Source organism: Lagenorhynchus albirostris, chromosome 16, assembly GCF_949774975.1.
Source record: "Lagenorhynchus albirostris chromosome 16, mLagAlb1.1, whole genome shotgun sequence".
NCBI lineage: Eukaryota > Metazoa > Chordata > Mammalia > Artiodactyla > Delphinidae > Lagenorhynchus > Lagenorhynchus albirostris.
Window position 1 is genome coordinate 42,889,404 of NC_083110.1, and position 24,152 is coordinate 42,913,555.

General features: G+C 36.1%; 1 protein-coding gene across 1 annotated transcript in view; it reads left to right on the forward strand.

Annotated features, from left to right (window-relative positions):
• Positions 1–5,168: 5,168 nt before the first annotated feature.
• Positions 5,169–24,152, forward strand: part of PCDH15 (protocadherin related 15) — an 817,584-nt gene continuing 798,600 nt past the window's right edge. The window contains exon 1 of the mRNA XM_060127128.1: positions 5,169–5,284. The gene's annotated coding sequence lies outside the window, so the exon portion shown is untranslated. The remainder of the gene's footprint in view (positions 5,285–24,152) is intronic.

Genomic DNA, 24,152 nt, shown 5'->3' on the forward strand with positions numbered 1-24,152 from the left:
ATTAGTTTTATTAAGGTTTAGAATAACACACAATATATACATTTTTGCACAAGCACAAACAAAAATACATGTTAAACATATTCAAATGGTTATCTATGAAAGGGGGGGAATGAGAATAAGAGGTGCTAAAAAAAGAATTTAAGAAATAAAAATACATTGAAAGAGACCTGGGGGTGGGGAGAAATCCACCACTGTCTCTGCAGTGATAGTCACCAAATTTATATTCTCCATGATATTGCCAGTATATGTTTGTATACAGTCTTTAAGACAGTATGAACACTATTTTCCTTCAGCTTTAAATATTTGCCATTTTGTCATGTTTTTTTTAATAATTTCATGATTAGTACTGTAAAGGCTGCATAACTGTCCTTAGAGTTATTTAATGTAGTTTACATATCCACTTCCCTGTTATTGATAGACTTTATACTTAATGATTCATTTCTTAACTGTATATATGATGCTTTTCCCTTTTATAAAATAAATGAATCCTAAGCTTTCATGTTTAAATGTTTTTAAATGTTAAAAATGCTTTCAATGTTTAAAATCTTTCTAAAGCATCTAATGTAACCAATTTCTTCTTTAAAGTAAACCAATTTCACATATGTGTCATTGACTGCTATGCTTTAAAGAGTACATCTTCTTTGTTAGACTTTGTGCTATGCTCTTTATATATTGTATCATATTGTATCATATAACTCCACTCACAAGCAGGATATCTAGCCCACTAATACCTCCATGAGATTTAAAAAGGCACCTTTGTGTAGATATGGACTGTGGATAGCACAGTATTGCCTTTGTGGGAAGAAAAATGTGCCTCTTCTTCTAGATAGACACAGCCCCAAACCAGAACACAAGGGCTCACAAACTGAGCACATTGAATTTTGCCTCAAATGACTCCTCTTCAGGCACCTTTACCCATGACCTTGGTTAAAGATAGTAAAATGGAAGCTCAGGAAGTTGTGTCAAACCAGGAATCAAAACCAAATCTCTTTAGCCTTTAAGCCTCTTTTATTTTCCCTATTCCAAGGAAAGATTTTCATCACTATATGATTAACATTTAATGGGCACTTCCTCTATGCTTTATATGCACACAATATATGCAAGACATCCCATAAAGTAATGCCTTATATGCACATTCTATTTAATCTCTAATTACTAATCCTGTTACTATTTTACATATGAGAAAATTAAAGCTTAGAAATCAAGAAGCTTGGGGAAGATCAACTGACTGGTAGATGTCAGAATGGAGTTTGCAGTTCCTATGGTCAGTTTCAAAGCACAACTGCTTGACCATAGCATTGTGTGGCATCACTGTGAACCTCGTGAGCTGGGGTTGTGAACCAGCGGTCTTGCTGTACTACCGTGACATAGACTTAGCTTCAGTTGGCCGTTCCCAGGCCCACTCCGGATCTTTTGATTCAGAGTCTCCCCAGAAATCTTTACTTTAACAATAACCCTATAACCCTTAGGCAAATAAAAACTTAGAACACATGACATAACTGATTACAGGACCTCCTGGACAGAAATTCTATAGTGACATGATAAAAATCAAACTTTAAAGCTTTGCATTACAAGGGTTTGCTTTATCTGGAACTTGTCTATGCGTGTTGGCTCTTTCTTGTTTGCACCTATAACCTAATCATATCAAACTTTATGTTAAAAATGAAATACTAATACTTAAAAATTACCAAATATATACAATATTCCTTTACTGTTTTAAGTATTTGTAAAAATATGTCACATTTAAATATTACAATAAGTGTGGCTAGTTGTTATTACTATATTAATATCCAGATTAAAAATTAGAATCTCATAGAGGTTAAAGAATTAGTTCAAGGTCATATAACCATTAGATCTCAGGCACTTGCCTGCCAGCTCCAGCACTTAACATGCAGGCTGATATGTCTCCCAAATTACAGACATGATCACAGAAGCATGAGAAAGCATAGTGTGTTTAGAAGAATAGCAAACTCTTTAGTAACATAATTCTCTGTGATATTTTCCTCACTATAAATAAGGATCCTGATTGAGACTTAAATAAGTCAGCTTATTTGCCTAGTTAGAACAAGCAGAGCCAGAAATCAGACCCACAGCCCCCAGCCTCTCTGTTTTAGGTTCTTGACACAGCCTAGTACCACTCAGTCCACTTTGCTGGAAATCCCCTCTTTTGAATGAGTTACATGTTTCCATGGTTGTGTTCTAATCCTGAGGTTCATCCTAAATCACAGTTAAACCGTGAGAATATATTTATCTGAAGTATAAATATTTTCTTTATCCTTTTTGGATTCTCCTGATAGTAACGGGTGCCTAATCCATAATGCTTCTTGTTTCCACGCAGATCTCTCCCTCAGTCTTAATCTTCACAGACTCTCTTGTTCTCTAATTTGAGAGCTCTGTCTGGTCTTCTCTTGCTTGTCCTGGATTATTGTTTCTGGCCCATTAAAATATGCCTCCTTCAATCTCTGTCCACCATGAGCTCCACCATTTTTTTAATATTTGTAATGAAAGGGGAAGTTTCGTATTCTGTATTATGGAAGGAGTATTTTATAGTGTTTAAAATCATTTTACTTCAAGGGCATATTAGGCAAACGAGGTATTGGAGCTGTATGTGTGTACTTTGTCGATAGAACAATTCATTAAACATTTACTTTATATGTGAGACTATTGGCTACAGGTAGTAAGGAATACAAAGATAAATTAAATATGGCCCTGCTGTTATGGAACTTATATTATTAGGGATACTAAGATACACACCAAAAATCATCAGATGTCATCTGTGAGTTTATTTGATAATAATGAAAGATCAACTCCCTTAGACCAATGATTTCTATTCCTAGAAAGTTATGCTGATAAGTAGAATAGAATAAAATATATTTCTACAAATATATTAAAATTAGAAACTACCTAAATGTCAAAATATAACTATTTTGATAAATAAATTGTATATATGTACATATGATGAAACATAATAACAATCATTTAAATCTAGATTTATTGACAGAAAGAATGTCCATGATATTTTGTTAAAAGAAAAAGGAAGTTGAAATGTAGTATATAGAGCAAAAATCAATTTGGCTTTAAAATGTAAGTGGGGGAGAGAGATCTAAAGAAGTCTAGAGTATTATACACCATATTTTTAACAGAAATTATCTCAAGATTTTTTAGTGGCTTTTTCTCTTTTGTTTATTGTGTTTTTAAATTGGTCCCTTCCAATTCACCTATACTTATCCTGTAGTATATAGGGTTTTTTGCATCTTATTAAATATATATTTTCCCAAAATCTAAATATGGAGATTTCTTTTTAAAAAGAAAGAAAGGCAGCTATTGTAATATACAAGTGTTCAATTGATAACGGTCTAATTTCTCATAGGACATGAGGAAGGGATGAAATTTTCTGCATTCTAGCTATCATTCTGATGTGTCATCAAAATTATAATTGGACATCACCAGAAATGAGGCCGACTTTGTCTTTAATAAAAATTAAGTTTAATAATTCCTATTGTTACTGGAACAGTCTTCATAATGCCAGATACTTTATTTAACCAACAATATCAATGTATGGATTATTCCATATGTGTGCTATCTCCTGAAGTGAAAAAAAGTCTTCTCAAACTAAATATACACAACTTTGTTTAAATGTTTATTGGTAAAGGCATCTTTATTAAAATATCAATGTTTAAACCTTTAAAACATCAGTTCTTACAACTATAAAATGCATCTGTCTCCTATAAATTCTCACCACTGTCCCCCAGTCTTTGTTTTGAAAGATGCAAATGCGTTCATTTGTTTGAGTTGTATATAAAACAAAGGTAATGAGGTTCTGACTGAAGGTTCTAAGGGTTCACCTATTATTTGTCTATGATTTACCTGCACACATTTTACTGCTTGACACTTATGACACATTTGACTGACCCTGGATTATTTACACTTTCTTCAAAATTTTTCCCTCTCTGGCAAATTGAACTTGCCAGATAAGTGACTTTTGTACTAAATGAGATGTTACTCTCTGAGAATGAATGTGTATAAATATGGCAACACTCTGGAGGCATTGAGTGTTTTTTTTTTTCTTAAATAGGATGAGTGTATTATGATAAATAATCCACCTTAGCTATGAGGAAGACATTGCTGGATTTTGTCTGTGTACTCTTCATTGTGTCACTTTTAACCAACTTCAGGCTGTTTGCTCTGTCACAACCACCCTTCTGAAATTGCTTTCATTTTTCGAGTCTTCCTTCTCAGAGCCTCAGATGAACATGTGGGCAAAATTTGATATGAACTTACATAAATCCTAGGCAAGAAATGGTATTCTTGATTTAGATAACAAATAACTGTTTTTTCACCGGTTTATGTGTTCATTTGCAAAATGTTGTTGTGAGGTTCTCATATATCACAATATTTAAGACATAGGCTGTATCTTTTCTTATAGTATGTTTCTGTATAACACCATCAATGAGTCATATGTTCCAGTAAGAACCTAGAAAAAATTTTTTTAGCTTCTATAGAATGTGTGAAGTTTCCTTATGCCCAAAAGATATGAAGATGTGGAGGGTTTGATATAAGAAGGTGGAATTAAAGGGGAGAGAGAAAGAAATATGAAAGGAGATTAAGAGATTATTTTGATTTATCAATAATACTGTCACTGAATGTAAGCTGCTAAACTTCTTAGTACTGATGAAGTAAGATGGTAAAAACAACCACACAAAAGAGAACAGAGAATCACCAGACAGGCTGACAGGACACAGTACAATAAAGCAGCCAACACCGATGACCAGTGGGGCATCAATTTATCTAGCAGGAGGTAGCACCTGCTACTAATTGGTGCAAAGAGCTCCCCAATCGCTGTGTGGGTTAGTGCATTCAGCTCTTCCCTGCAAGTGCTGGAGCAGGACAGCTAATTGCTGTGGCTTCAGTGCCAGTGAATCAACATGCTGAGCTAATAGTGACAGATAGAGGGCAGGCAGATTCCTGCTAGCAGCTTAGAGTTAGCTGCTTGTGATAACTAAGGCAGCTGGCATATATCTCAGAACGGGGAGGACAGTATGCCTTCTGGGTTAATACGCTGAGGTGTTTTGTTTTGTTTTTTTAAATCTCTAGTAACATTTCCTTGATGATGTGAAACTGGATATTAATGCCTCCCAGAAACAAGAAGTATGGCGTGAGAACAAATCGTCTTGGACCTAGATTATGAGCATTGGTTTTGAAAGGAATGTGCAGGAGGCAGCCTTGTCAAGAAAACTTGCTGCATGATCTTACATGCACTAAAGATGAAACTTTAAACCGGCAAGTAAGTTCTTTTATTTCCCCATGCCCCTCCTTGATTTTTCAAATTTAAGGCAGCAGTGAAGTACAGAGAAAGTTAAGACTTTGTTTCAGTACAGTGGGTCTCTGTCCTGGTATCACTTTCTGTCATGCGTGTTCAAAGACTAGAGCAGTAATGATGTACACGTAATTATCTGCTAGAAGAATAAGCACAGCCCCTTGTCCCCTTCCGGATTACTGTGTGGTATTGTAATTTTGTTGAGAAGTCAATGTAATGTTTAGAAAGACACGTGCTTTTGAATTATGGTTCTGTGTGGTTTGTCATTTTTAAAAATTATAATCCTCAGCTGCTTCTTTTGCTTCTCTCTCCCTGACAAAATATAGAAAAAGGGTATCAGTACTGACATGGTATGTTCGGTTTTTGCATGTTCAGGTATGCCTGGGTGAGGTTTTGTTTTCTGTGTGATAGTTGCAGGAGGTTAGAGTTACTGGGTAAGTTACGTGGCTAACTGTTTCACAATTATATTTTGTGTTTTGTAGTCATATAGAGTATCCTGATGTTTACACATAGATATTTTAGTGTATTAGAATATCGGCTCCTTTACAAAAGTATCAGGAGCATTAACCATTTAGAATTTGAGTTCAGATGGACTTTATCCTTGTAATACAGAATTAGTGCTAGATGGTACTAACAGCTTTCCTGCTTCGTGGTATGGCCTTTACAGTAAAAACATAGTTTGGTAACTATACAGAAGGTGGACCTGAGTAGCAAGTCTCAGACCCAGTCTACTGGTCCTCTAATGTGTGTCTCTAGCATGCACAGATGGTCATCGATGTGATGGAGTTGTAGCATGGATGCAGAGACCCATTGTTAACTAGAGTATAATGTGACGGCCTCATGTAAGGTTAACTCCAGCTCCATACTCATTTGATTTCACAAATAGAGCTAATTGTCAAATCTGGTAACCAAATACTTAAGGCATAGAGTTATTGTGTTGCTTAACATCAGAGAAGCAAATACTTTGTGAAAGAAGCACATTTTAAACATAGAATGCTTCTTGTAGTTTTCACACCTAGTTTGAAACTTTTTATGCATGCTCATGGGAACTTATTTTTCACCACAAATTGTTCCTCTATTAGTTTCTTTAGTTTTCTTTAGTTGTGGATAAGTGTGAGTCCGTGCATTGATCTGTACCTGTGAGTCTTCAAATTTCAGCAACTTGATCCCCCTTGACTGTGGACTCATTCTCCTATGAAATAGAAGTGCAATTTAATGTGTGCCCAGTTGCACTGAGTGGGGGCATCCTAATCTCTCAGATGTTGCAGTGAGGTGCATGCGAAACAGGGAATGTGAATCTCCATCACTTTGCCACAAAAATGACCCCTAAACATTAACCATTCAGGGACTTAACCAGATCAGAGTGTGTGCTATCTTACTGTTAGCTGCTTGTGTGGAATATTATGGGGTAAAGTTTTGAGTATTCTTTATAAAGAGGTTTCAAACCTTTCACTTTCTAAGAGATTTTTAAAATTATAATATATCCATTTATGAGATTATTTGATGAGCTCAGTGAGTGCCTGAACTATAAAAGTAGTTTAAAAATAAACACTAATAATTATAATTCTAAGAAGAAAAAGCTCAAGTTAAATGTCCATTACAGACTTTGTTTCTTAGTCTTTCCACATTTAAATTTTGCATAATATGCATTGGGCCTTTTCATCATCCAACTTTAAAGGCAGACAGGCAGACATAAATTGAAGCCCTTTGCAAAAATTCCCCAATGTTTTGGTGCACAGCTTAAGTTTGAAGTTAAAAGGTAATTATTATTTTTCTTGTCAAAGGAAATCACGATTTTTCTTTGATCGCAAAATGTGTGTCAAGCAAGTGTACATTGAGTAATTAATGGTTCTTTTCTGTACCCACTTGATCATGTGGGCTTTTACTTACTGAATAATGAAGCTTTACAATAATAGTACAAAGTAAAATTAAAAAAATAAAGGTAATCCCCTAAACATGAATATTTTTAAGGATAGATCAGTATATTTCCTCTGTTGTAAATGTACAGATATAATTTCAGACAAGTAAGGAACTTTTGTTCCTACTTACATGTGTAAAAGAATACAAAACTTCTCTCACAAACCAGCTGTTACCTCAACTTTTTTTCTAGCGCTCTATACATTTACATTTTATTGTAGCCTTAACACTGGGGAGAAGTATATGGTTTTAAGTTTTACTCAGGGTCCCAACCTAAGAATAAATTCAAGCTGGCAGAAATAATAATCTCAACAAAGAGACCACATACTTCCTAAACGGAGTGGATGTGTCTATTATCTAAAAGTTTAATTTTGCTTGAGATTCTAAGAGTTGGTTATAGTCATTTTATTTTTTTCTTTTTCCACTTTTTTAAGAGTTGTTCTTACTGTTGGGATCACTGGTGTCTTTGAACCATTTTGTCAGTCTCTGTAGCTTCCACATGCGTCCATGGGGAAGGCTATACAATTGTATAATATGGAAAAAATAGTGTTACTCAACCAGGGTGATTTTCCAAAACTATTTTTATCACTTTTAACTAAAACTTTGTTTGGATATAGATATGTTTTCTTTTGTAATGGGATTTTTATTTGTTATTAGTTTATAATATGGCAGACTGTTGATTCCAAACTAATGATGACATATGGGACTTCATATATTAGTTTCATACTCAAATATCACTGGTTGCATGAGGAGATATTGGAAGGAACTGTGGGAATTCATTAGTGCTCTCAGTCATTTCTGAGTGAGAAAAAGAGCTACTGTGAGTAATTTATGGCAAAATTATGTTCTCTTGGTAGAGTCTCCGTACAAATTCCAAAGGTTCAAAGCACTCAGACACTGAATTAATGTGTAACTTTTATTTGAATTGAATACTAGAGCCACTTAGATTGAAATGGTGATGGGACCAGAGAATATACACAGAAATTCAAAATGTAACCATTACTTCCTTGCACATATGAGTGTGTGAGGGGAGGAAGAATGAGGAGGTAGTTTTGAATGTGAGGATGAACAGTATGGACTTGAAGTAGAATCACCACCTGCGATGTATAAACAGTGCCAGATTTTCAGGTCTGTTAAATGAATGTGATTTGGTCTCAGCCTGCAAATAAGTCAGGCACTAATGAGCAAGATAGTCTCTCTCTCCCTCTCTTTATTAATTGATATAAGGAGCACAGAAACCTCAGATTCTAGTACAAAGACAACAATAATTTTCCTTGGAAGCCTTGGCACATTCCCTAAACATCTGTAAAACTTAGCCTAACAGAGTTTTTGTAAGGATCAGCCAAGGTCATGAATAAGAAACCTCTATGTTGCTAAATAATCTAAATTAATCAATTAACTGTTAAAGATTCTGATTTTCTACCAATTCCTCAAGATGATCATGTCTGTGTGTGTGTATATATCTATCAACAAGCAATAACAGCAGTGAGATAATTTCCACTCTAAAGAGTAAAATTTTCTACCTGAGCAATGTAATGGACAGATTTCCTTTTAGCTCACAAGCTGCTTATAGGTTGTACTCAACCTTGAATATCAGATCATGGTTATTGAAGCTATAAATGTAAAAGGTAAAAGCAGTCATTATTTCAAGAACCTAAAGAAACTAAAGCATTTCTTTCTTTCGGACTGGCAAATGGAAAAATTCAAAGCTTGTTTATTGTGCTTCTTGATGGATAAGAAATTGACAGCAGGTATAAATTTCTTTATGGCTTTTAGAGTGTAAGCAGTCGCAGGCCATGGCAGATGTGTAGTTCCTATTACTTTGAAAAGTCATTCATTCTAACGCTTAGTGGAAGGGCGGGTTTCAGACAGAATTAAGTAGTTTCCTGAAAGGGGGAGGACAGCGATGTGTGCGATGAAGTGCATCATTCAGAGGGGAGCCCAGCTAATGAATGCTCTCCCTGTTATTTTCATGGAGGTGTCAGAATGAGCCTTTTCCGATTCTGCATCACTGAATCCTTATGGAGATGCAAATTGTTTATCCAGGGACAGTGACTTTCCTTTTTGCTTTATCATTTAAGGGACTGATTTTGTCAACTTTGCAGTGCATCACTGGAATCCAGAGAAGGTTCATTAAAACTGAATGAGAGGTTGTTATTTCTTTAGAACCTTAAGTCACTGTCTGAGAGACAGACAGAGACACAGAGAAGTCACCAAGAGATACAGAGGTGCACACACACAAAGAGAGACACAGAGATAGCTACATGAAAAACAGAAACAGAGAGACTCACTAAAAGTGAGATAAAGTAAGTTAGAGGCACAGAGTGAAAGATGGGCAAAAAAAGAATGGGGACTGAGAGAGAAACTGAAATACACAGTGAGGAAAGAACAGAGAGAGAGGTGGAGAGAGAGAGAGAGGGGTAGAGGTAGAAACAATGAAGGAGCAAGACGGAGAGAAATGGACAGAAAAAGACAAACTGTCTGAAAGACAAATGGTAAAAAAAAAAAAAGAAAGATGTATAGTGAAAGGAGAATAGAAACAAAAGTCTAAAAACAGAGGCAGAAAGGGAGATTGAGAAAGGCAGACAGAGAAAAAGAGACAGACAGTGAGAGAGAAAAACTGAAAGAAAAACAGCCTTTGATCCAGAGATGGAGAAATGAGACAGACAGAACGAATGGTGAGGAGAGCAGATGGAACTGAGCTTTAATTCTGCTCCAGTCCCTTACTAGTGATGAGCTTGTTGTCTCACTACTCAGGCTTGTCTGTAAAAGGCTGACAAAAAGACGTAATTCACATATGTAAAGCATCCTAGCCCAGGACCTGCAACCAAGGAATGTCTCAGTAAATGGAGATTGATATTTATCACCATCATCACCATTTAGGTAGAATTTGGACAGTTTTAAAGGCTTTGGAGTCAGAGCTCAAGTCAAATCCTTGCTTATTCTTATTCTGCAGATAAATAGTTTAACGTTGATAAGCTACACTTGCTTCACCTGTAAAACTCCGATATTATTTTCTACCTCATAGTCTTGCACTGTGAATTAAACGAAAAGAGCATATTTCATTTGCGGCTTTGCTTTGCACAACGTATTTTAGCAGTTCCACTAACTAGCTCAGTGCCCAGAATTTAGTAAGTACTCAGTAAATATTTAATCAACGAATGCATATTTGTTCTGAATATTACTTTCCAGTGTAAGGAAAATCTGAAATGATGTTTTGGTGTTTCAGTATGAAACACTGCAATAAAGTAGTTTCCTCCTATCTGCTTTGCAGAGACTGGTGGTATTGATTTGCATAATTGCTATAGTAGAGGTCTCTCTGTGTCCATTCTACTTTCTTAAGAACAATTAAACTAATAGTCGTGACAGTGAACATTCGTCTCGTCCTGGTGATGGCTTTTGGTATGTATGTATGTATTTACTTATTTATTTATATTTCAAGGACTAGTAGAAAAGTGGTAGGAACTTAGGAAAAAAGTGAGTGAATGTTTGTATTAAGAGTAAAGATGGGCTAGGGGCAAGAGAAGGGGACACAATTTAGAAAAAGGCATAAAACTGAGAAGTGAGAAGGAGAATTTTGTAAAAATGAGATAAACATGTGCTTACTTTTCTGAATTCCAAGAAGAGATGGGAGAAAGGAGCATGAAAAAGAATATCTATGATTTAAACATGAAAATGTATACTCTAAAAGCACTAAAGTTATTCCTAGCTATAGGGTAGATTATCAGAAAATTAAGCAGTTGGCCAGAAAATAATTGAAGTGCTTAAACTTTTAATTTCCATTTTATGTTTTCTCTTAACTTTTCTTTAATTCTTGAATTTTTAAATATTGAGCTCTCTTCTCTAAATAAAATTCTTATGCATGACTATTTTTGGAGGAAAGCAGTCTGAGAATGTATGCAGGAGTTTGATTTCACTGCTTTTTCTCTGTTTTCTTTGATGTGATGTTAAATTTGTTTGATAAATAAATGAAGAAAACAATAAATATTGAGTGCCTACTGTGTTCCAGGAACTATTCCTGGTGGTTTTGTCATCCATTTAACCTGCAAGGTAGATGATGTAGAACAGATTTTCCCTCCCTGTTTAAACAGATTTTATTTCTGAATATCTCTGCATGAATGCCTTCATGTAAGCCTCGTTGACAGTCTGTTAAACAGCCTTACTTTGTGATACTGTGAGCATGAACCAGAGTGCTCTGTTTTGGAACATTAGCTATTGTTACATTGGTGTGCTAATACTGTATAGAAAGTGATAGCAAGAATTTTAGACATCTTTATAAGGTTTATTGAGAAATTTTCACTCAGGATATACTGAGTTCTGAATAGTATACATTATATAAATTCTTATTTTGTAATCATAAATCAGGATTTAGAATAGAATAAAATTCAACAGAGCTTCAGGTAATAAGGCTTCACTTTACTGTAGTTGAAAATAATTTTTTCAAATGATCGTAACTTCAGTGGAAAATACTGTGTGAATGAGAAAGCACTAAAGCAAAGAGCATTTCTAGTATTTATGGAGAATTATACATACTTTGTAAGCAGCTGCCATTTGGATGTAGATTACTTTTCCTTCTCAGTTTTTCATACACACACACACATACACACATGTGTGTATGTATGTTTATGTACACATACATAAATCAAAGCAATTTCTTAGAGCTCATGTTTATTTTAATCAAAGCTGTAGGTGTGCATGGTTAAAAAAATCAAACTGTGTATATAGTTAAATATTAGTTCCTGCTTCTGTAGTTAAGTCTCTTTACACAACTCTGTTCAACCTTCTATTTTGGGGGTGTTTCTTCTTTATTTATATCTACATTTCTAAACAGTATCCTTATGATTCTATCTCTTCATTGATTATTTATCTCCTATTATAGTACTTAAACATTTGGCTGCTTTATACCATCACCATCTTTTTTCACCATCGTTTTTATCCTCTCCCAAGTTACAAATAGAGTAATAGATCAATATTATAAAGTCTAGTTACTATAATATGCTAATGATATACCAACAATAGGCTGTGATTTTATTGTCCAATTTTTGTCTTTCCATAGTAAATACATTGCATTTTTGTGCTTACTTTTCTGAATCTATCTTTATTTTTTTGCAAAATATTCCACAGATCATGCCAGTCAATAAATCTTCCCAAGTCTTCAGAAACATTGGTCTCTTGGTTCCATTTTCTTTCCCGAGATGGCAGCCCTCCTTTCAATTATATTCAGACACAGACTTATACTGCTGCATTGCCTCTGAGTGGGGTATAAGATCACACTGTGATCCCACAGCCACCCAGATATGGGGCTGGGGGAAGTAGAGGTCAATCTCACACCAACTTGTTGTAGGCTCAGGATGGAGGCTCAGCTCCGTGGAGCCCTGCTGATTGTGGGTTGGCCAGGGAGGTGGGAGAGTGAAGTCTACAGGTTACAAGCTCAGCCTAGCACTGCCTCCCTAATTAAGTCTGCCTGGTTCTGGTTCAGAGTGGAGGCTTACCTGGCTTACCTGGTGGAGGATCCCTCTGGCAGCATGCTGGGGGTGAGACTGGAGGAATCAGAGCACCTCCAGCTTCTGTCTGATGGTGAATAGAAGATGAGCTCCTCACTCCACCAGGACTCAACCTGGCTAACACTACTGTATTAGTCAAGGTTCTCTAGAGAAGCAGAACCGATGGAAGATATATGTATCTTCTATTGAGAGAGAAAGAAAGATTACATATATATGTATATAATAGATATTATAAATATATAAAGATATTTTATTTATATATACATGGAATTAGCTCATGCAATTATGGAGCCTGAGAAATCCCAAGATTGCAGTCAGCAAGCTGTAGACCCAGGAGACCCAATGATGTAAATTCCAGTTCTAGTCTGAGTCCAAAGGCAGATAAGACCAAAACCCAGCTGGAAGACAGTGAGGCAGAGAGAGCAAATTCTCCCTTATTATTTTTGTTCTTCTGACCTTCAGTGGGTTGGATGAGGCTTACCCACATTAGAGAGGACAATTTGCTTTACCCAGACTGCAAATTCAAATGTTAGTCTCATCAAGAAGCACCCTCACAGATACCGAATAATGTTTGACAAAATATCTGAATACCGCAGGGCCCAGCCAAGCTGACACACAAAATTAACCATCATGACTAGGGAAATTGGATGGTAGCTACCTTCTTCTCTGGGGAGGAACAGGGTTGTTAGTGGTGGGAAATCAACTTCCTACTTGACCCCACTGAAAACCCTGGGGAGAAAGAAGGGATGCAGTTTTTCCCCTGGTGTTTGGTTGGAGTGGGGCAGGTATTGCCAAAAAGTTTATCTGTTGTCCAGCCATCCTTTTCCCAGTCCTTTAGCTAGGAGGAAGAGACTCTTTGGAGCTGTTTCGGTCTTCGTCTGTTGGCAATTCCATGTTGGAGGCTTTTCCCAGATACGTGGGACACAATAAGGAAATCTAGAGGGTTCACTATCAGTTTATCTGCCTTGAGGGTGCTGTGTGGAAATAGCCTACATGTAGGCAAGAGCAGAAGCAAGGAATTAAGGTGCCAAAGCAATAATCCAGGCAAGAGGAAATGGTGGCTCAGACTAAGGTATTAGCAGTATGAGTGGTCATAAGTGGTTTATTTTGGATATATTGTAAAGATAGAACCAACATAAGTGTATTGATGGCTTGAATGTGGTGTATGAAAGAAAGAGAGGGAACTTCTTGGATGACTCCAAGATTTTTGGAGTTGTCACTGATAGGAGTAAGCCTGAAATGTGTTTAGAAAGGCAAATCAATATTTGATTTTTCAGCATGTCATACTTGAGATGAATATAGTATATTCAAATTAGATAACTCTGCAAGTTTAGAGCTCAGAGGAAATGTTGGGCCTGGATATAAACTTGTAAGAAAAGAGGTCTGAGGACTGTGCTCTGGGGCCTTGGGAAGCCTAGAAGAAGGATCCATGTATTAAAGGCCATTGCTGATTCCAGGAAGAAAAGAACTGAGAAATAAACATTGATTTCAAACATTGGAGGTCATTAATGACTATGACAAGCAGTCCGGGTACTATGGTATTGAGTAAAAGATAATTGACCTCAAAGTATTTTGGTCATTGTTACTATTATCTTTTCCTGTTTGTTTTAATATTTCACACTTTTAAGAACTCCTTCTTGTTCACTGTTACTTCAGTTGCTTTTTTATGAACATATGCTCTTATCTCTGTGAGGATATTAATTATAGCTTTGCTTATTTATTTAAGTTTTGCTTGGCTCCCTCTGTAATATTTTCTTTCCCCATCCCCACCTTTTATTATGTGTGCTGCTTTGTTCTCCCTTTTTCAGGTTCCAGGTTTTCTTCCAAGAGACTGATTGATTGATTATTCATGCCTCTCAATCACATCTAAAAATTTATTAGTTAGGTTATGTAGGCCATGGAAATAAATATACTCTCTAATTGCTCCATGTTTATTTTTTTGCTTATGTAACTGTCTGCAGGTGGTTTTATATCAGTAGTATGTAAGGAGTCTGGGGAGTGATATTTAACCTATGGCTTCCAAATTCTCTCTGAGGGTTTGTTATCCAGACAACCTTCTGTGGGAAACAAACAGCACGCAAGGTGGGGATTATGTACTGGACTGGATGAGGCACACGTGACTTCCTCTCACACCCCTTTGCCTAGAACTCAGTCACATTGCCACTTTTTTTTTTTTTTTTTTTTTGCGGTACGCGGGCCTCTCACTGTTGTGGCCTCTCCCGTTGCGGAGCACAGGTTCCGGACACGCAGGCTCAGTGGCCATGGCTCACGGGCCTAGCCGCTCCACGGCATGTGGGATCTTCCTGGACCGGGACACTAACCCATGTCCCCTGCATTGGCAGGCGGACTCTCAACCACTGCGCCACCAGGGAAGCCCTGTTTTTTAATGAGAGTCTCATATAGGAAATGACCAAGTTTCCAGGGGTCTTTGATTCTATAAAGAATTATATTTGGAAGTTTGAATTCAACTTTAAATTCATTGACCCTTTAAGTGAATTATTAAAGCAGCTTCACTGTTCCCATTGCAGTCAGGCTCCCAGTCTCACTACTTACCTGAAATACCTAATACCAATGTCAGCAGTGACCTCCTATTTGCTAAATCCCATGGAAGATTTCAAGCCTTGTCTTACATTCATTTATCTGCATTATTCAGTTTTGCTGACTAATCCTTGATCTCTGAACTTCTCACTCTTTTCCCCTGGCACTTTTGTTTTATTGTCGTTGTTGTTTATTTTTAAAATATTATTTCTCAAGACACGTTTCAGATTCATTTTCAGGCAATTCTTTTTCTATGCAGGTCTTAGGTGTTAGTGTGCTCAGATGTGCTTCCTTATATTTTTTTCTCTTCTCTTCTTTCATATTACTTCTGATTTAGTTCATGCACTATTAAATTCTTAACTAATTTCTGTTTGCAGATGGCAGCTAAAATTATAACTCTAACATCTCCAAATTTCACTCCAAAGCTCAGATTTGCAAAACCAGCTGTCTCCTGGAACTTCCATTTGGCTAATCCATGGGTAATTAAAATTCATTAAGTGTGAGACTAAGTTCATGATCTGTTGCCCACCTCTGCTTCCTAACCTCTCCTTTTTCTTCACCAAATTCTTATTTCAGTGACTGATGACAATCAACATCAACTTGCACCAGTTCAAAAACCTGTATATCAGCCTTTGATTTTTCCCTCTTCCTTTCTGTTCATATTTCACGAACTGCAACAATTTTCCTGTCAATTCTACCTCCTTAATAGCTTTAGAATCAAACCCTCCTCCCATCCTTTTCTTAAGGTCCTCATCATTTCTCACCTGATGCTCAACTTATCTGTTTTCCCTTTCTCCATTTTCTTGCCACTCTTCTTGCTTCTCCTGCCTTCTTTTTTTCTCTACAGACTGCCAGTCTCATCATATCCCTGCCTTGCAAAGATATTTCAGTGTGTTCTCATTCTATTTATGCAAGCTCTCCCTTGGAGCCCCTCTCTCTCTGTCTCTCTCTCTCTCTCTGACTAATCAGTTTTCTTCAAAATAAAGTAAAGGAAATGTACTGTTCTATGTAATTAAATGCCCAGATATGTAGATCTGACTTGCCACAAGGATTTAAGGCTCAAATATGACTTTGAGATACATCTCTTCATTTGCTTTCTTTGCTAGTTGAACCTGTTCTCAAAATCCATATATTGGCTATTGGCAGCTTTGAGCTCATACCATTACAGCACGTAGTACAAGAGAAAATAAAGTTCATGCTATGGTAATTGAACCCCATATCTCTATATTAGGTCTGCTTGGCTCTGATTTACCTGAATTGATTCATCTACCTTATGAGGGGAGGGTGAAAAATATAGACTGGCTCATTCTAAGTCATGCACTACACTCTTGCTTCCTGGAGAAGGGTCAGTTCTAGATAGCATAGACATAATATGACTTGGTTTGCAAAAGAGAATACTTGAAAATAACTGAAGTGGTAAACATTTTAATCACCCCTTACATTGAATGAAATTATTTAGTTTTTTGACACTGTGTTGGCTAATGCATAATTATGTGAGTCCTTAGATACGTTCTCTAAAAATTCAAAAGGAAAAATTTAAAAATATATACTTTTTAAGCAAAGGACTGTACCATGTACACTTATCTATATAACAATCACAAATGGCATACATTAATAAATATGTTATAGACTCATGTTTAATCATTCAGATTCTTGTGAAATAGATTGTTTTTCTTTTTTATCTTTATGTAGAATATTTTTGAAATCTTTTATACTTTAGCATATGATTTATAAGCTGCTTTTAGCATGTATTTATCATCAATTCTTTACTTTTTCTCATTTTAAAAAATACAGTTTAATTAACCAGTTAATATGGTGTGATTCACTTGTAAATGGGAGATTGAGTATTACTTTTTACATCAAAATTGACATTCTGGGCTTCCCTCGTGGTGCAGTGGTTGAGAGTCTGCCTGCTGATGCAGGGGACGTGGGTTCGTGTCCCGGTCCGGGAGGATCCCACATGCCGCCAAGCGGCTAGGCCCGTGAGCCATGGCCACTGAGCCTGCGTGTCCGGAGCCTGTGCTCCGCAACGCGAGAGGCCACACCAGTGAGAGGCCCGCGTACCGCAAAAAAAAAAAAAAAAAATTGGCATTCTGTTTGAAAGTGAGATCTTCAAAGACAGTTTAAGGGCACCAGTTTTTGATGTTATTCTTCTAGGCTAGACAAGCAAAATCTAGAACAAACAATCCCAGTGATGTTACATAACGACATCAATATCTTTTCATAGTTAATCTTGAAAGGAGTTAGCAAAGATAATTTCAATGGGTACAAACTATAAAAGCACAATTTTAGTGATAAGATAGTATCAGGGCACGCCATCGTTGTTTTAAAATAATAATTGTTATCTTGGTAACAGATATATGCTAAGGGGAAGAAAATACCAAAGTCACACAGTAAAGAATAAATGATAAGAAATTATGGTTTGTCATTTCATTGTTTTGACATAGGTTCATTGATTTATAATTCATCATATTCTTAGAGTATCCTCCTGATTGGAAATTTTGCTACTCTATTTATATTTTTCCTATTTATCTTCCCAACACCAGTGACTTGCATGGTGCCAACAAATGTTTGTTAAATGAATAAACCAGATTTGTTTTTCAAGACAACCTTTACTTGTGACTAATCTATAATTTGTATCTTTGATTTCTATAAATGAGAGCATTATTATAGACATTTGAAACCCGACTTGCCTGAATTCTTGGAAAATATTGTTGAGAATATTTTGTCTATATTTTCATCTGGTCTTTTGAAAGAGTCTTGTATAACAGAATATATTTTTCTAGAAGCTCTTAGCTTAATTGGTGGCACATAGTGAAGCAATATCATAATCAAGTGCTTATTCTTGGTGATTATACATGTCATATGTGACTCATTCCAAAGCTACATTAGAAGGTTTAACCATGGATTCCCAAATGATGTGATCCTCTTAAGATATCTCCTAATGCTGATATACTGATGAGAGCATGAGAGTCATGTTCTCATCTAGTTGCCAGTTTTGCTTCATACGTTTTAAAATCACAGAATGATGACTGATGGTGATGATGAGACTTTCACTTCCTGTCATCCCAGAAATCAGTGATTTTTTATGTTAATGTACTTAGAGGCATAAAAGAGCATATTATGTCATAAGGGTGACCACTCAGAACATTTGCTGAATGAATATATGAATAAATGTAGAACCTACAATAAACCCTTCAGTCTACATGTCTAGGAACTCAAGAACAAAAAATAAATAGATAAGGAAGTAAATCTTTAACAATGTATTATCTACTTTTTACATATATTTCAATACTTTTTTTTACTTCAATTAAAGTTTGCAGTTTTATTATTTATGGCCAATATTAATATTAAAATATATCATTTTTTGTTTTACTGAATCAAAAATATAAGTATATAGTTAAGAAGTTCTGTATCAATCACTGGAAAAGTTTGGGAAGTTTACTTACTATCTTGATGTCTTTAGAAATACTGAATAGATGTAAGCATCTAAGGTAAGATGTCTTTATTGTGCAGTAGTACTTAAAAAAGGATCTTCATTAACAAGTTTAAAAATATATACTTTTTTTTTCTGAGTCTCCTAGGTATGATAACTGAATGAATCTAATCTTTTCTAACCCACAAAAACATGGACAATCCATTTAAATGATCTCCCTATTTTACTGCTTTGCCTGCAGAAAATTCACCAAAGCCCAGATCAGACTTGTCTGGTGAAAATTCTCAAAGGAAAAACTAGGTTTTCTGTGTGTATTCTGTTAATAATTTCTTTGTAGATATGAGAAAAATAAGTATGAATAATATGCATCTCTATGTGAATAGAGATACTTATAGTTACTGCAGCCAGTGATCATTTTATAATATCTATTAGCATTTTGGTTATTAGCATTATCATATGGCTATGTCAAAATGAAAAAGTAAACAAACCTTGCCATAAATATGCTCCTAACTTGATTTGTTTACCCTGAATAACGTATAGAGTTAATACCCACAAACTTCACAAGTAACAGTTTCAGCTATAATTACTTGTCTTTATTCATTTTATCATTATACTGTTGTTTTCCTGTTTATGTATATTAATGTATTTAGATGGATAATTGCACACAATAGCTGATTCTTTATATTTTCAACACATTTTTGGAGATTTTGACTTAACATGGTAATCAGTTGTCATTTTAAGGACTGTGGACACTGAAGTGAGATGGGTGATCAGATATTAAAAATCCATGTATGACTCATGTATAAATCATCTGTTGCTAAAATAATGCCATGTAGCAAATGACCTGAAAACCTCAGTGTCATGAAAAAATAAGCAATTATTGTTCGGGCATGATAGCGTGGCAGTTCTGTTGAAAAGACTGGACTCACCCTTATCTTAGTGTTGGCCGTCTGTTGGCTGATGTAGACTGGATTTAGCTGAATATACTGGGGCTGCTTGGCTGTGCTTCATATGTCTCTTATCCTCTAGGCCATCTGGCATGTTATCAGGTTGATTTTTAAAAAGGCACAAAACACAGGGCAAGTTCAAACACTTGAGGGTTCTTCAGCATTTTCATGTTAAAGCAAGTCACATGGCTGAACCTGGAGTAGGAGTGGTAGGAGACTGCAAAGTTACACAGCAAAAGGAGAGGACACAGGGAATGGTGAAGAATAGGGGCCATTTGAGCAGTTTATTTTTACAAAAACATATGGCTCTGGTTATCTCAAAATATCCCTATTAGAAGATTATTATAAAATAGTTTCAGGGGCTCATATGGTATTTTCATTCCTGGATCAAAGAAAGGAAATTCAAATGGTGGTTCATACTTGGAAGTCAGGTGCATAAAATGTCTGAGAAATCTCTCTGTGAGTGGAAGGACCTCAATAACTGTAGTTATTGGAATGAATGAAGTTCAGGATCTCATTCTGAAGGAGATACGCTGTATGGCCACTAGATAGTACATTAGGAATTAGGGGAAAAGTGGCATTCTGGTACTCCAGAGTAGGCCACCAGCAACTGGAGAACATGGAGGGGTAGATGTGGATTGCCAGAGACCACTCACACTGCTAGTGCCATGAGATCCAATTTCAGCAAGGAAAATTGAGGACAAATTAAGCAACTTGTCAGTTGTGACTCTGCCACCAGATTCTGGGGTGGAATGAGAAATTGATATCGAAACCCATGAGGGAGTCAAGGCTGTTGCTTTCTGTTGTGGTGATTTTAGTCTAGAATAATGGTGAATCACGTAGGACCCTTTTCCTGACTCACAAATGGAACTGGGAGAGGGTGTGGTAGATGTTAACTTTACAGATAGGACAGGTAAGATTCCTTCAGAGTTTTGTCCCTATGTTGTTACCATTTCAGCTGTCTCTAGGTCCCTAATCACAGGAGGAAAATGTCTAATGTCTCCCCTTGAGATGGAAATGGAGAAATAAAAATGAAGATTTCTCCAGAGAACAATGTAGTTTGTTTTTTTTTTTTTTTCTTGCATCAGCCTGAACTTAGAAAGTAGTGGAATAGAGAGATTTGAAAGATGAACAGCCATTTACATTTAGGTTGACACTCAAGCTGATTACACAGAGGAATTGTGAGATTCTGTCTTGAGGGATAAATAACAATGGGGAACCAGCACTTCTTAGGACCAACAGGGGACTCAGTTACACTTATCACAAGTGTGCAGGGCATAATCCTGTCAGTTTCTTAAATAGCCTCTCAGGAAGGGTATAGGGTGCTTATTAGGCATTGCCATATCTGGGAACTTATTAAGGGGCTAGAAAATGAAGGTAGGAAAGGGGAAGGGAGTCAGAGGAGAAAGAAAAAACACTTTTTATTCAGGTATTAATTCTGAGGTATGGGGTTAGATAGAACAATAAGGAGGAAGAGATTGAGGCAGACTCCTGTGGATCAGAAAAGATTAAACAGTTATTCTTCTAGCACGAAGGTTCTAGAATAAGCAGTTATTTCCCAAGGGGAATAAATAAGAGAAAAAGACACTTTTATAGAGTAGAACTAGCTTCACGTGGTCTTTGCTTCTTTTTGTATTTTTTCCTTCTCTGGGTCTCTCTCTGACCTGATTTTTGGGTCACGTTTAGGTAGCTGAAGGTTTGTTCTGTTCTGAAATGCAGACATATTTCTTTTTTTGGTCAGAGTTGTCTCAGGGCTTAGAGAAGGATTGACGACCAATGGGACAGGTGGAAAGTCATTAACGAATTCATCATGGGTTTGGGAGGGAGCTGGATGAAGTCAGAGGGAGCAAATTAAAATAATATGTCATGTAAAAAATTAATTCATTCACCTATTATCGGCTTCTAATTATCCAAGGCCAAAGCCAGTCTGGTATAAGGATATAAGGAAAGTAATAAGCAATGCCATGTTCTAGTGTATACTTATACATGTTTATACACATATATTTCTACTACTTTTTGCCCTGTATCCATTTTCTCCTTCTGGTAATAGCCTCCCAATTTTCCTTGGGAGATACCCCTCTCCCACCATTAATTGTAATTCATATAGTTTGATTGGTGATATCCCTCCCAACTGTTCCGTGTATGAACAAAGGAACAGGCATGATGAATCAGAAACACAGTGATTGGTCAGCACAGGTCATGTGTCCTAATTCAGGTTAAATAGAGCCAATGCGTATCACACCTGGGAATTTTGCTGTAACTGTCAGGAGGATGTTACTCTATTTCTACTGTAATAAATGCACATATATTATATACCATGTTTTAAAAAAACATATACCATGTTTTATACATGTTTATACCATTTTATACTGCATATACCATGTTTTAAAAAAATAATGCATGCATTCTCTGTGCATAGTTATTTATTTTAAAATGTGTCAGAGCAGGGTTAAATTTGGTTAGATACGGTGCAACCAAGGTCAATGTCGTAAACTCAGTATGTGTCCCCTATATGTGTCCATTAAATTTATGTTTTTCTTTGCCTAATCATAAAGAGAACATAAGTCTGAGTTCATAAAGTTAGAAGTAGATTTATTCCAGGTCTCCTGAGGCTGCCTTTGTCCTTAGGGATAGCTGAGTGTAGGTCTGAAAGAGAAGCACTAAGAATTGTAATTGTGAAGTCCAACATGGGACACTCTTGGAAGAAATTGGAATTGAGAAAATGGGCTTTTTGTCCTTCAGAGAAAACTGGAGATCCTTCCAGAGAACTGGACATCTGAAGCATCTTCCTAGAGTAGGCCAGCATCATCTTATCAGACCACGGTGCTCATCTCTTCTCAGGTGTCGGAGTTAGACAAATTCTCTTTTGGATTGCCTGAGCCTCTAGGAGACTGGGAAAAATCCAGCAGGAAGGGGGAGACCAAATGAGGGATACCAGACCTCGTTGCTACTAGTGTTGATAAATTCTTCTGTAACTACTTGGAAATAGAAGAGGTTTGATGGTTTGGTACTCTTTCATCTTACTTTGTTTGACTTATATTAATTGAACAATGATCTTGGAGATTACAGTTCTGAGCATTTCACAAAATGTTTAAATAGGCATTATTAGCCTAATACTAAATATGTAGAACCTGAGGCTCACACAATTTAAGAAAGTGAAATACAGAGAAGGTAAATTGTGGAGTTAGAACTATAACTCAGATATGTCTGGCTGCAAAGTCCACACTTTTTCACAGTATCATACTACTAGAGCATGCCATCATATGACATCCTCAAAACTGACCCTTCCACTGACTGTATAATCACTAGTACTGAGAGAGTATTAATAGTTCTTTTCACAGCAGGTGACTAAATCATCTGTCCTATACATAATACTCCCAAAGCCTGGTCCATTCTGTTTCATAGATTTGTTCCATAACTTCACTGGCTAAACACTCAATTTTGGTTTTCAAAACCCCTCATCCTTGAGACTTACAAGCTTGTTTGAATTATTTGTCGGTATGTTTTTCCTGCACTGCGACAAATCTAAAAACTTGAAGTTGCACAGTATATCCTTGTAAGGTTTCTTCTGTATAAATGTAAACACACAATGCCAGCTGTTGAGAATTGAAAGAATGAATCTTGTGTTTGAAACATTTCTTCATATGGGTAATATTCTTTCAAAGCACTATCTTCCTTCTAGAAGAAAGTACATGTCTAGAGGAAGCAGACGGTAGAGATGTTTAGTGAGCTATCGTATTTAAATCCAGTGGGAAATATAAAGATTTAGAGAGCTGATATTAGATAGCTCAAATATAGAAAAATAAATAAAGTTTATTTGAAACAACTGACAATTTTTGTTCATAAATATGGTCCCTTGTGGGGATCAGTAATTCATACTCCATTTATTGGAAAATATGTTAGTATGATTGCTCCATAAAGATTACTTCATTTCAGTGAATAACTTTTCATTAGTTTTAAAATACAGTATCATTACAGGGAAAAATAAACTTACATTCAATGTAAATGTACTATGATAAGTACATCATTATTACAAATACATTTAAATAAGAAAGGGTCGCATTTTATTTTCAAAGAATTATGGTCAGATTTTTCCTATAGTTGATAACTATCTGTATAGAATGTGTTAATTTTTGTGAGTGAAGTGCATGTCATGTAAATATGTTTGGCACTTCCCATATGGCCTAGATCCCAAATGTATTATATTGTAAACTACTGATAGCATTTATTTAAAAAGAGTCTCAGTTAGAAGTGAAGGAGAAGGGTCTGAGGTGACTTTTCCACATTGCAGTTGTCATTATCCTTTACCATAGAGAGGCATGTGGAGTTCTCTCCTTCTGTATTTCTATATTTGGAAAATTATGGCAGTGCTGCTTTTCTAAGGAGTGTTCCATTTTGCTGCAGCATTTGGGGTTTCTGCTTTGACTTTGATCTCTGTTGCCAATCAAGCATCTGTATCTTTCAGTGCTACTGTGATTAATCAGCTACCAAAT